The sequence below is a fragment of the Vicugna pacos genome, chromosome 12, assembly GCF_048564905.1.
Source record: "Vicugna pacos chromosome 12, VicPac4, whole genome shotgun sequence".
Classification (NCBI taxonomy): Eukaryota; Metazoa; Chordata; class Mammalia; order Artiodactyla; family Camelidae; genus Vicugna; species Vicugna pacos.
In genome coordinates this window covers 5,636,914-5,651,780 of record NC_132998.1, presented here as the reverse complement: position 1 = coordinate 5,651,780, position 14,867 = coordinate 5,636,914, and positions in this window count along the sequence as shown.

The window sequence follows — 14,867 nt, the reverse complement described above, 5'->3', positions numbered from 1 at the left end:
GTAGTTAGGATGAGATAAAGGAAGCCAGACAAGATGCTGGAAAATCAAGACTGCCTGGCTAACAAAGGCTGGTTCATAGCCCCCCTCCCGCCCCGTTATCTAACAAACACTCCTTAGTTCAAGGGCCTACTTCTTCTGACTGCTCCTTGTTGAGGTGTTGGAGGAAGGAAACCCCGAACAGTGGCTAGATTGGTTGTAGTTCTGTGTGCAGGCTGCAAACCTGTAGACTCCCTTCCTTTCAGCCGGACTCCTGACACTGCCCAAAGTTCTGTGCTTCCGTGGTTCTAATATAAGATGTGTTATGATTTAGTAGTGAAAAAAGATATAATAAGAAATGAAGAATATAATGAAGACGTGGCGACGGGGGAAGGATGAATGGACAATTAGATTAATTGTACACAAAGAAATGACTGATCAGCTGGGGGGAAATGGGATTCTCATGCTCTTTACACCAAAATAAATACTAGATCTATCAACTATTTTAATATTAAAAACGAAGCCATAAATATAGTTAAAGAAATCATGAATTTGTTTTTTTAAACATAATCTTGGAGTGGGGAAGATATAAAAAGAAATATTAATACATGTATGCCTATATGAAAAACTTGAGTGAAGAAATTTCTGTAAACAAACCTGAGAGAGAAATGACAAACTGTGAAAAAATATTTGCAGATAAAGATCAATTTTCCTTAAGAGCTCCAAAGCATCAGTCAGAAAAAATGATCAACTAACCCCAAATGGTCAAAAATCCTGATTAGGCAGTTGATAGAAAAAGTGAAAATGGCTATTAAATATATGAAAATGAACTTGACCTTATTCATAATAAATAGGGTGCAAATTAGAATAATAGTAAAATGTTTTTTGATGACCAAGTTAGTAAAGGTCAAAGACTTGACTAACACACTGAGTGGTCAGGTGTTTGGAGAAACAGCCACTGCCATGCAGAGTTGTGAGTGTAAACTGGTACTGAAGTGGGAGGAAAAGGGGCAGGGCACAGCCACTGAAGGTATTACACAGCAATTGAGGACAGGACAAACTGGTGGAACCAAGATGGCGGAAGATTTGACTTCTAGTAGACCTTGCGCCTCATGGCACACCCACAGGCGCCAGGACAGTTCCTAGGCTGACCTTAAAAGGTCAAAAGTGGGCAGGGGAGAGCGTTTCCTGGAAATCCTCGCCCCTTCCTCAAAGTAATTGGAATAATCCTCCTACTCATTAGTATGTAAGATTACCAGCTCCACAATACCCAACTCCGGCCCCGCCCCTCGTGGTCACCCTCGCTCTGGCTCTGTCGCTCTGCTTCTGTCGCTCTAGCTCTGTCATGCTCACCTTCTGAGAAGGCCTGCACTCTGAATGTGGAGTGTGTATCTCCTAAGCCATTTTCCTTTTTGAGGGAGACAGACCACACTCTGTCCATGGAGTGTGTATCTCTCTACATAAACTGACTTTCACTTTACCATGCTTTGCTCTTGAATTCTTTCCTGGGCAAGGCAAGAACCTATTCTTCCTCCAACAGTACAACTTATGACAGCAGTTGGCCAATCTATTAACATTTCAAATGTGAATCATTTACATTTTAAACATTAGTAAGTTAAAATTTTAAAAACATGGTTCAGTCAGATAATACAACACTGCATTAACCTATGTCTACTGATGTTGAATGATATCCAAAGCTGTTAAGCAAAAGAAACAAGGTACAGAACAGCATATATAGTTGTTGGCTCCTGTGTGTGTTTAGCTTCTGGGTTTGGCCAAAATCTGGAAATGAGGTGCTGCCATAATAAAAACCTAAAAATGTGGGAATGGCTTTGGCACTGGGTGTTGGGCCGAAGCAGGAGGAATTTGAGGAGTGTTAGTGAAAGACCAAAGAATATTGAAGAGCTTGTTAGTAGAAGCCTGATGTCCTTTAAGGAGGCTGCTGATGAAGGGAAGTGAGGAAAGAAGGGAAACTGAAGGAAAGGATGCCTTTGTTACATTTAGCAACATTGTCATCAGCAGTGGGGTGAAAAGTTTTGAAGGTGCCATCTGATTTCTTCTTGCTGCTTTAGTAGAATATGAAAAGAAAGAGATATGCTAAAGGAAGGAATGCTAAACAAAGAGGTTCTGTTGGGTTTGAAAATTCCTAGCCTCTCCAAGGACCAATGATGCTAAAATAATAATGAGAAAAAATGACTTCCAGCAAAGATCATATCTAGGAAACACTCAAGAAAACATAGTTTGAAAATGGAGCCAAGGACGTGAACATAAATTCTTTGTTCTGGTTCCTCAGAGATGGTTCAGTCTAACAATAGAACTCTCAGTGGTTGATGAAGCCCAAGGAAGAGAAGGGCTTAGCTCAGTAATACTTGTGAATATGGCTTTTATTTGCTGTAGTTAACCTCAATAAGATTCACAGGAGACCTATAAAGATTTTCAGAGAATTGTATTTGCAGAGTTTTATTGATAACACAATAATTCTCTCTTATCAGCCTGATAATAATGTTTGCTGTTTTAAGTCCTCCAGGCTTGGGATAATGTATTACATAGCAATAGATAAGTAATACAGAATATTACACAGTTGACCTTGAACAGTGAGGTGGGTTAGGGGCACCAACCCTCCACACAGTGAAATATCTGTGACTTTACAGTCAGCCCTCCATATCTGAGGTTCTGCATTCACAGATTCAGCCAGCTGTAGGGCAGGAAGTCCTATAGTAAACATCTAGTGGGAAAAAGTGCATATAAGTATAGTTCAAACTCGTGTTGTTCAGGTGTCGACTGTGTAGCCTGAGAGAAATGATCCACAGCTATACATAGTAGTTCATAATGCTGAAACAAAAAAAGCCAAACATAGGTGGTTACATTCTGTACGATTCTATTTATCAAAGTAGAATACAGGCAAAACTAATCTATGATGTTTGTAGTCAGGATTTTGATTATCTTGAAAGGTGGAATGGTGATGGGGATCAAAGGGAATCTGGGTGCTGGTATAGCTGTGTTTCTACATCAAAGTGCTGATGACACAAGTGTGCTTAATTTATAAAAATACACATAGTTGTATACTTCTACTCTGTGTACTTTTCTTGTATGTATACTACGTATATCCTTGGACTCATTCCAGGTCTTATCCCAGGATTGGGTCAGGAAAAGTTAAAGATGAACTTGAAATGTCAAAGGAATGCAATACTAAAAAAAGAAAAAAGGATGTGAGCATGTTAAAAGGACAAACACAGCTTGAAGGGGCTTTCACTGGCTGAATCCAGGAAAATTTGAGCACCGAAATAATTTAGGATAGGATAGGATAGGAATGAATTATAAACCATTGAAAAAACAGGAATCTGTGAGTCCACACTAATAATAAATACATGGTTAAATAAATAAGTGAATATAGGAGAGGGGAGAATGCTGATTGGTAGATATAGGGGTAATGATGAAGTGGAAAATAATTTTGCAAACATCACAGTAAACATGGTTTGGGCAAGAATCATCAATGAGTACTAATTCTAAGGCAGAAAGTTTGATGAGAAGTAAGGTGTTTACATAGTTTAAAGTGTCTCCCCACAGTTTGCTTGTTCGTTTTAAGAGGAAACATTGTAACTGCACAATTGACAAACCTTGACTAGGTAGTCAAAACTAACATTACGGTGAGAGACAGAGGACACTGTGTGCCTCCAGGTATGCTACCCTGAGAAAGACACAGCATCACTTATGCAGTATTCTGGCTGGGGATACACAACTTAATTCTAAATATGGGAAAGCACACATGCCCCAACTAAGGAATATTTTATATATTTGAAAGAAACTGGCCAGTATTTAATTTTTTCCAGTTTTATTATGTAGAAATATTACAGTTTGACTGCACATACACATTATAGTGCATGTAAATACATATAAAGAGTATACTGCACATTTTTTAAGTTTTCATATATGTACTAATTATTGTTTCTAAGAACAGCTTAGATCTTTAGCTTTTTAAACTTACATAGTTATCAAAGGAATAAAGCCAACTACAAAATAAGAATCAACAGAATGCAGTAATCCAGTCATAAAGGACAGTCTGATGTGCTGACATATATTCAAGAAATCAAAATAATAATTAGTTCATTTGTGCCCTTATTATTACTGTTATTATTTTTTAGATTCTTCATATATATGATATCATATGGCATTTTTATTTCTCTTTCCAGCCCACTTTACTTTGAATGACAGTCTTCAGGTCCATCCATAATTCTGCAAATGGCATTATTTTATTCTTTTTTGTGGCTGAGTAGTGTTCCATTGTATATATGTACCATGTCTTCTTTATCCAGTCACCTGTCGATGGACATTTGGGTTGTTTCCATGTCTTGGCTATGGCAAATAGTGCTGCTATAGAGCACTGGGGTGCGTGTGTCTTTTTGAATTTTATTTTTCTCTGGATATATGCCCAGGAGTGGGATTGCTGGATCATGTGGTAAGCCTATTTTCAGATTTTTAAGGAACCTCCATACTGTCCTCCATCGTTGCTGCACCAATCTACATCCCCACCAACAGTGTCGTAGGGTTCCCTTTTCTCCACAGCCTCTCCAGCATCTAACATTTGTAGACTTTTCAATGATTGCCATTCTGGCTGGTGTCAAATGATATCTCATTGCAGTTTTGATCTGCATTTCTCTGACAATTAGCGATGCTGAGCATTTTTTCATGTGCCTATTGGCCACTTGTGTGTCTTCCTTGGAGAATTGCTTGTTTAGGTCTTCTGCCCATTTTTGGATTGGGTTGCTTATTTCTTTGATATGAAGGTGTATGAGCTGTTTGTATATTTTGGAAATTAGTCCCTTGTCAGTCATATCATTTGCAAATATTTTCTCCCACTCTATAAGTTGTCTTTTCGTTTTGTTGATGGTATCCTTAGCTGTACAAAAGCTTTTAAGCTTAGATCCCATTTGTTTATTTTTGCTTTTAATTCCAGTACTCCAGGAGCTGGTTCAAAAAATATATTGCTGTAATGTATGTCCGTGAGTGTTCTGCCTATGTTTTCCTCTAAAAGTTTTGTAGTATCTGGTCTTACATTTAGGTCTTTAATCCATTTTGTGTTTATTTTTGTACATGGTGTTAGGGAATGTTCTAATTTCAGTCTTTTACAGGTAGCTGTCCAGTTTTCTGAGCACCACTTATTGAAGAGACTATCTTTCCTCCATTGTATATTCTTGCCTCCTTTGTCATAGATTAATTGACCATATGTGCGTGGGTTTATCTCTGGACTTTCTATCCTGTTCCATTGATCTATGTGTCTGTTTTTGTGCCAGTGCCATCCTGTTTAGATTACTGTAGCTTTGTAGTATAGTCTGAAGTCAGGAAGCATGATTGCCCCAGCTCCATTCTTCTTTTTCAAGATTGTTTTGGCTATTCAAGGTCTTTTGTGTTACCATACAAATTTTAACATTTTTTGTTCAATGCAATAGGGATTGATTGCATTGAATGTGTAAATTGTCTTGGGCAGTATGGCCATTTTAACAATATTGATTCTTCCAATCCAAGAACATGGTATATCTTTCCATTTGTTTATGTCATCTTCAGTTTCCTTCATCAGAGTCTTATAGTTTTCAGCATACAGGTCTTTTGCCTCCTTGGGTAGGTTTATTCCTAGGTATTTTATTCTCTTTGGCATGATGGTAAATGGTATCATTTCCATAATTTCCCTTTCTGCTATTTCATTGTTAGTGTATAGAAATGCAACTGATTTCTGTATATTAATTTTGTATCCTGCAACTTGACCATATTCATTGATGTGTTCTAGCAGCTTTCTGGTTGCTTCTTTAGTGTTTTCTATGTATAGTATCATGTCATCTGCAAACAGTGACAGTTTTACTTCTTTGTTTCCAATTTGGATTCCTTTTATTTCTTTTTCTCCTCTGAATGCTATGGCTAAGACTTCCAAAACTGTGTTGAATGAAAGTGGTGAGAGCGGGCATCCTTGTCTTGTTCATGACCTTAGAGGGAATGCTTTCAGCTTTTCCTCATTAAGTATGGTGTTAGCTATGGGTTTGTCATATATGGCCTTTATTTTGTTGAGTTATGTTCCATCTATGCCCACTTTCTGAAGAGTTTTGATTGTAAATGAATGTTGAATTTTATCAAAAGCTTTTTCTGCATCTATTGAGCATTTCATATGGTTTTCACTCTTCAGTTTGTTAGTGTGGTGTGTCATGTTGATTGATTTGCATATATTGAAAAACGCCTGCATCCCTGGGACAAATCCGACTTGATCATGGTGTATGATCGTTTTAGTGCATTGTTGGAGTCGATTTGCTAGTATTTTGTTGAGAATTTTTGCATGTATACTCATAAGTGATATTGGCCTATAATTTTTTTTTGTGATATCCTTGTTTGGTTTTGGCATCAGGGTGATTATGGCCTCATAGTATGAGTTTGGAAGTTTTCCTTCCTCTGAAATTTTTTGGAATAGTTTCAGAAGGGTAGGTGTTAACTCTTCTCTAAATGTTTGGTAGAATTCACCTGTGAAGCCGTCTGGTCCTGGACTTTGGTTTGTTGGGAGGTTTTTATTTACTGATTCAATTTCAGTGCCAGTAATCGGTCTATTCATATTGTCTATTTCTTCCTGGTTTAGTCTTGACAGATTGTACCTTTCTAAGAAATTGTCCATTTGTTCTGTGTTGTTGTTTTTGTTGGTGTATGTACCTTTCTAAGAAATTGTCCATTTGTTCTGTGTTGTTGTTTTTGTTGGTGTATGTACCTTTCTAAGAAATTGTCCATTTGTTCTGTGTTGTTGTTTTTGTTGGTGTATAGTTGCTCATAGGATCCTCTTATGATTCCTTGTATTTCTCTGGTGTCAGTTGTAACTTCTCCTTTTTCATTTCTGATTTTGTTAATTTGGGCCCTCTCCCTTTTTTTCTTGATGAGTCTAACTAAAGGCTTATCAGTTTTGTTTGTCTTTTCAAAGAACCAGCTTTTAGTTTCGTTGATCTTCTCTGTTTTTTTTTTAGTCTCTATTTCATTTACTTTTGCTCTAATACTTATGGTTTCTTTTCTTCTACTAACTTTGGGGTGTGTTTGTTTTTCTTTCTCCAGCTGCTTAAGGTGTAAGGTTAGGTTGTTTACTTGAGATTTTTCTTGTTTCCTAAGATATGCTTGTGTTGCTGTAAACTTCCCTCTGAGAAGTGCTTTTGCTGTGTCCCAGAGATTCTGGATTGTTGTGTTTTCATTTTCATTTGTCTCAAAGTATTTTTTGATTTCCTCTTTGATTTCTTCCATAATCCATGGCTGTGTAGTAGCATATTGTTTAGCCTCCACGTATTTGCAGATTTTGCAATTTTTTTCTTGTAGTTGATTACTAACCTAATAGCATTGTGGTCTGAAAAGGTGCTTGGTACAATTTCAGTTTTCTTAAATTTGCTGAGGCTAGCTTTGTGGGCCAGCATGTGGTCGATTCTGGAGAATGTTCCATGTGCACCTGAGAAGAACAAACCTATCAATAATTACCTTTAATGTAAATGGATTAAATGCTCCAACCAAAAGACATAGACTGGCTGAATGGATACAAAAACAAGATCCACATGTATGCTGTCTACAAGAGACCAACTTTCGAGCTAGAGTCACATGCAGGTTGAAAGTAAGGGGACGGAAAAAGATACTCCATGCAAAAGGAAACCAGAAGAAAGCTGAAGTAGCAATACTTATATCAGACAAAACAGATTTTAAAATAAAGACTGTTATAAGAGACAAAGCAGGGCACTACATAATCCTCAAGGGATCAATCCAAGAAGAGGATATAACAATTGTAAATATATATGCACCCAACGTAGGAGCACCTCAATATATATGGCAACTTTTAACAGACATAAAAGGAGAAATGGACAATAACACAATAATAGTGGGGGGCCTTAACACCTCACTTACACCAATGGACAGATCATCCAGACAGAAAATCAGTAAGGAAATACAGGCCCCAAATAACACATCAGACCAGATGGACCTAACTGATATCTATAGAGCATTCCACCCCAAAACAGTATTTTATTTTTAAATCTCAACATCATGAAAGAAAGACAGGCTGAGTAACTGTTCCAAATAAAAGGAGACTAAAGAAACAACTAAATGCAATATGTGGTCCTAGATTGGATCCTGTCCTTGAGGGGAAAAAATGCTTTGGTAGACATTTTGGGGACAAATGACAAAACTGCATTATGGCTGGGAGTTTAAAGTCAATGTTTTATCTTTGTTAAGAGATAAATGGTAAATGGCAAATGGCCTGAAGTTAATAACTGCAATTACCTAAAAAAATCCTTGTTCTTAGAAAACATACTCTGAAGTGTTGAGATAAAGTGGCATAATATATGCAGTCTACTTTCAATTTGCTCAGAAAAAATAAGTATTACAATGTGTATGTGTTGTATGTATGTCTACATATGGTATATATATTATATAATTATTCTTTGTTAATTTAATACTTATGAATTACACGATTCATCATGAACTATAAAAATTATATCTATACAGAGAGAATGATACAACAAATTCGACAAAATGTTGAAAATTGGTGAAGCTGAATAAAAGATATATGGAATTTCATTGGATGAAGTTGGTCAAATTAAAAAAAATTTTTAAAGAGAGGAAAAAAATACATATGTGAGAATATTCTGTATTTTCTCTCCAAATTTCTAAGTTTGAAATTATTTCAAAGTAAAAATTTTAAAAGAAAAAATTTTGCCCCTCCCCTGCTTTAGTTGAAGGTGAGCATCCATTTAGTAATTTAGTGATGGTGCTGAAAGTTGTTTCAGCATATTATTCTCACACTTACAAAAGCTGACAAGTAAAAACTTTTACTAATGAAATAATAATAATTTTAAAATTCTAATATAAATTCATATTCATTTTTGTTATCTCAGCATTTCATTCTTTGATGGTGATGTTTAGCCTCAGCTAAATACTGATTTTATCTCTCTCTCTGTATACACACACACACACACACATTCTTTTTGCTGAACCATGTGAGTTAGTTGTGACTTTTTAATCCTAAATTCCTAAATGCTTCAGTATCTATCTCCTAGCAACAAGGGTGTTCTCCTAAAGAAGCAATCTGATGATCAAACTCAGATTTATCACTGATACAAAGCCATTATCTAATATACAGTCCATAGTACAGTTGTCTCAATGATCCTTTTGAAAGAATTCCAATCCAGGAGTGGTTATTGTATTTATTCATCATGTCTGGTTGGCTTCCTTATCTTTGAGGATATTAAACATACTTATTTAAAATATTTCCCAAGGCACTCTGTTATTTCCCTTTAGTGTAGAGTGAGTTCTCCTGTTTATGGAGCTTGCTGACTATCTGTCATGGTGTTCCCTTTCACGATGAGCTTTGAAATCTTAGTTTGTGGGGTTTTGTGAGCATTTTCTTCTCACATGTGTGTCCTTAAAGGTTCACTGCAGATGTCAGAAACCACTCTAGCTGTTTCTCGCTCGCCATCAGGTGGCTTACAGTGTGGTTCTGGGGTTGGTATTTGCATGGCTGATACGCTTTTGGAAATCTATGGGGGCATTTTTGGTGGTGACATTGATGGGTGAAGCCACTGGCAATTGGTGGGCTAGTGTCAGCTAAGCTAAACGAATAGAACAGGCCCATGCAGTGAAGACTTGCCCTTCCCTAGATGCCAGCAGAAACTCAACAGAAAACACTGCCATATATATACACACATGTGTAGTCAATTTGCAATGTTGTGTTAATTTTTGGTGTACAACATAGTGATTCAGTCATACATATATATTATTTTTCATATTCTTTTTCATTATAAGCTATTACAAGATATTGAATATAGTTCCCTGTGCTATACAGTAGGACCTTGTTTATTTAGTGTATAGTGGTTAGTATCTACAAATTCCAAACTCCCAGTTTATCTCTCCACCCCCACCTTCCCTCCCTGGTAACCATAAGTTTGTTTTCTATGTCTGTGGATCTGTCTCCAGAAAACACTGCTTCAGGCAGAATCTTTAGGAACAGCTCTCAGCCTCCAGAATCACACGACTCTTCTTATCAGCAAAACTGAGGTCACAACTGCAACAAGCTTCCGAAAACAGGAAGCTGCTAGTTGCAGGACCCCTCAGCCTTTAGCACAATTCGTATCTCTCCAAGTGGACAACTTCCCCTCGGGGTCACCCATCCTTCCCCAGTATAGGCTTACCTCAACTCAGGTTTCTTAGGCGTGCAGTTAATTGATAAAGGAATGTCTAGATGCAAGAGATTTGGGGAAATGTAGTTTTTAGTACCCCGGCTCTGCCACAGAGCCAGATACATTAGAAAAAGGTGCTAACGATGCCAGTCCACTTTGGAGCTATAGGTTTCCCTCTGTTGCCTGCATCCCTCCCTGCTAAGTGGTTTCATGACCGTCTCCCCAGTCCAGAACCAGAGTTGACATTGAACATGCAGAGATCTGATCTAGGGGTGCCGTCACTGATCCCATCCTTGGCCAGCTGCAGGTGTAGTCTATTCAGCATGGTGGCCTAGAGGGCTGGCTGCCTAGTCCTCTCTGCTCTTTGCAGTCACTCCATGCAAGCAGCTTTTAACAGATAGAGCCCAGTCAGGGCTCACAACATCATACCTGTCATGCAGCAGAACATCTAGGGGACTCTCCAAAGGAGCTGGTTCCAGGCAATTAATATTGCCACCGTGGTTTGGCCCTCAGCCATGACATGTCCATTTCCAGTTCAAGGAAATGCTTATTTTGTTTTTTGTTTATGTTTTATCATGGATTACCTTTTAAATATATTTTTGGAATATATTATCTGTTATTTTATCTGTTTGGAATGAAGAGAGGATTTTCTCTAGAAGTGACTCAGTTCTTTTGATGGGAAGAGACCCTATAAAATTTGTCTACTTATAAATGTTTTATTTAGCAGGAAAGGGATTATGCTATACTCATTGAGCTATGCATTGCTCTTTTTTTTCACAACATGTATTTCTCAGACACCTTTTTATAAGAGCACATGAAAATATATCTCACTTTAAAAATTGACTGCATATTATTTATTCCATTATGTGAATATATCATAAATTATTAACAGTCCTAACTGACTGACAGTTTGTTTCCTTTACAAACAGTGATGTAATAAACATACTTGGTGAACTTTTGTGAATATGTCTGTTCTATTTAAGCCAAATGCCAGTTATTATATGTGAGGATGCTCTTCTCTCAGATTTTTGACGTGGGTTACAGCAAAAAGCCAGTCCAAAAATGTCAGTCTGAAGAGGCAACCAAGAAAATTGTGAGCCAGTTGTTGCTTGTCATACACACAATTATTCTCATTTGACAAGTAATGAACAGTCGGCGACTTGATCCATTAAGCAGCAACGAGAGCTAACCAAAGCCCTGTGCTACCTTCTTCCCAGGATTTGATCAGTGTCTCTTGGCCTTTAGGCACTGTTTGCTCCCAACTGATGCATCAAAGCCATCCTTTGCTCATGGATGCTCTTTACACTAAGCATGTAAGATGAGGTGGGAAGCCCAGTAAAAAAGACAGTAGGACCCTCCAACAGGGCCACTACTCTCCTGCCAGCACCATTCAGTTCCCTGGCCCAGTGGCATTAATTCGCTTTTTAAACTCTGAAATGGCTTACTTCTAGGAAAGTGGAACTTACCCCTAAGATTCTATTGGTTCCCTGAGCTAACTCCTGATTGGTCCATTTATAGTGCTTCATTTGCATGGAGCTCACTCCTGTTTGGTCCATTTCCCTCACTCCTGATTGGTCCATTTCTACAAAGATTGTTCCTAATTAGTCACCTTTGTTATACCTTATTTGCGTATGATGTTACAAAATGTTGCAAAGTCTAGACTGGTAGCCTTTAAAAGCCTGTGTAAACCTACAGACGGGTTCCAGAGGTTAGAGTGTTAACTCCTCTGGGCCAGCTGGCGTAATAAACCTGAGTTCTCCAACTCTCCGAGTGCTGCTTGGTCTCTCGCCCAGATACAGGTTGCTGTCACAACTGATCTATAACACTGAGCTGTAACACTGAGCTGTAACACACTTTTCTGCAACAAGGGAGTCATGGCAATATCATGGTATACATGAAATGGTCCAGCGCACTTTGGAGAGACTCAGGGAGACTAATACTGTTGTGCTCCAGTGTTTGGTGGCAGGCAGGGATAAGCTATGCTAGTGGCTTATCTTTGAGTGTGGTGGTCTAGTGGACTTATAAATGTATTTACAGGTTTCCTCCATCCAAAACATCACAGCAAATAATTCAGGGTGGGAGAATATAAAACATCACTCTGAATTTATGTATCATATCACCCTGTATTTATAAAATTACACATATCACACTAGCCCTAGGATAAATTCCTAGTAATATAATTTTTAAGTGAAAGAATTAGGTACATGTTAAATTTGGATTGTTAGTACCAAATTGTTCTCTTGGAAGTTTATACCAAGTTAAACTCCCTCCAAGTACTACATCACTGTTTTTGAGGCTGCCTAATATTCCACCCTGTGGAAGTACCATAGTTAAAATGCTTCAAAGAGTGCCAGGTATAGAGAGTGTTAACTGTTACGATTACTCTTATTAGTGGACATTTTCACCTTTTTGTGCTAATATTATGGTATCATATTACTGACATATTCTTGGCACTTTTGCCATTTTCTTTTTCTTTTTTTATCAATTGACTTTATTCATTCCTTCCAGTTGTATTGAGATATATTTTACATACAATGCTGTATAAGTTTAAAGTCAACAGCATAATGATTTGACTAACATACATCATGAAATGATTGCCACAGTAAGTTTAGTGAACATCCATCATCTCATACAGATACAATATAAAAGAAAAAGGAAAAAGCATATTTTCCTTATGATGAGAATTCTCAGGATTTACTCTCTTAACAACTGTCATATATAACATACGGCATTGTTAATTATATTTATCATGTTGTACATTACATGCTTAGTACATATTTATCTTATAGCTGGAAGTTTGTCCCTTTTGACCACCTTCATTCAGTTCCCTCTCTCCCTAACCCTCACCTCTGATAACCACAAATCTGATCTCTCTGAGTTTATTTGTTTGTTTGAAGCATAATTGACCTTAATACTACATTATTTCCTAGTCCATGACATGGTGATTCAATATTCCTATATATTACAAAATGATCACCGCGATAAGTTGGTACCATCTGTCACCATACAAAGATCTTATGTTGTTATTGACTATATTCCCCACACTGCACGTTTCACACCCATGACTCATTTATTTGTAACTGGAAGTTTCTACCTCTTAATCTCTCTCACCTATTTTTCTCATTCCCCTAGCCTCCTCCCCTCTGGTAACCACCTGTTTGTTCTCTGTATCTATGACTCTGTTTCTCTTTTATTATGTTTGTTTCTTTGTTTTGTTTTTCAGATTTTTAGATTTAGATTTTTAGATTAGATTTAGATAAGTGAAATCATGCGGTATTTGTCTTCCTCTGTCTGACTTATTTCACTTAGGACAATTCTCTCTAGATCCATACATGTTGCAAATGGCAAGATTTCATTCCTTTTTATGGCTGAATACCATTATATATATATATATATATATATATATATATATATATATATATATATATATATATACACATATGCCACATCTTTATCCATTCACCTATTGATGGGCACTTAGGTTGCTTTCATATCTTGGTTATTGTAAATAATGCTGATGCTGAAATGAACATAGGGGTGCATATATCTTTTCAAATTAGTATTTCTGTTTTCTTCAGATAAATACCCAGGAGTTGAATTGGTGGATTATATGGTAGTTCTGTTTTTAATTTTTTTGAAGAACGGCCATTCTGTTTTCCGTAGTGGCTGCACCAATTTACATTCCCTCCAACAGTGTAGGAGGAGTCACTTTTTCCACATCCTCATCAACACTTCTTATTTGTCTTTTCGATGATAACCATTCTGACAGGTGTGAAGTGCAAATCTCATTGTGGTTTTGATTTGCATTTCTCTGATGATCAGTGATGTTGAGCATCTGTATGTTATCTCTGGAGAAATGTCTATTCAGATCCTCCACCCATTTTAAAAATAACTTTGTTTTTCGATGTTGAGTTGTATCAATTCTTTGTATATTTTATTTTATTTTATCAGGTCTTTTGGAGGGGTAATTAGGTTTGTTTGTTTGTTTGTTTGTTTACAGAGGTATTGGGGACTGAACCCAGGACCTCTTGCATGATAAGCATGTGCTGTACCACTGAGATATATACCCTCTCCCCCTATTTTGGATATTAACCCCTTATCCAATATATTGTTTGTAAATATCTTCTCCCATTCAGTAGACAGCCTTTTCATTTTGTTGATGGTTTCCTTTGCTGTGCAAAAGCTTTTTAGTTTGATGTAGTCCTATTTGTTAATTTTTGTTTCTGTTTCCCTTGCCTGAGGAGACATATCCAAACAAAAAGTTCTAAGATTGATGTTAAAGATTTTACTGCCTATGTTTTCTTCTAGAAGTTTTATGGTTCAGGTCTTACGTTTAAGTCTTTAATCTATTTTGAATTTATTTTTGTGCATGGTATGAGAAAGTAGTCCAGTCTGATTTTTTTTTTTGCATGTAGCTGTCCAGTTTCCCCAACACCATTTATTGCAGAAGCTGTCTTTCCCCCAATGTATATTCTTGCCTCCTTTGCCATAGATTAATTGCCCATATAAATGTGGGTTCATTTCTGAGCTCTCTATTCTGTTCCATTGGTCCATGTGTTTGTTTTTGTACTGGTACTATACTGTTTTGACTACTGTAGCTTTGTAATATAGTTTGAAATCAGAATGCATGATACCTCTAGCTTTGTTCTTCTTTCTCAAGATTGTTTTGGCTATTCAGGATTATTTGTGTTTCCACACAAATTTTAGACTTATTTGTTC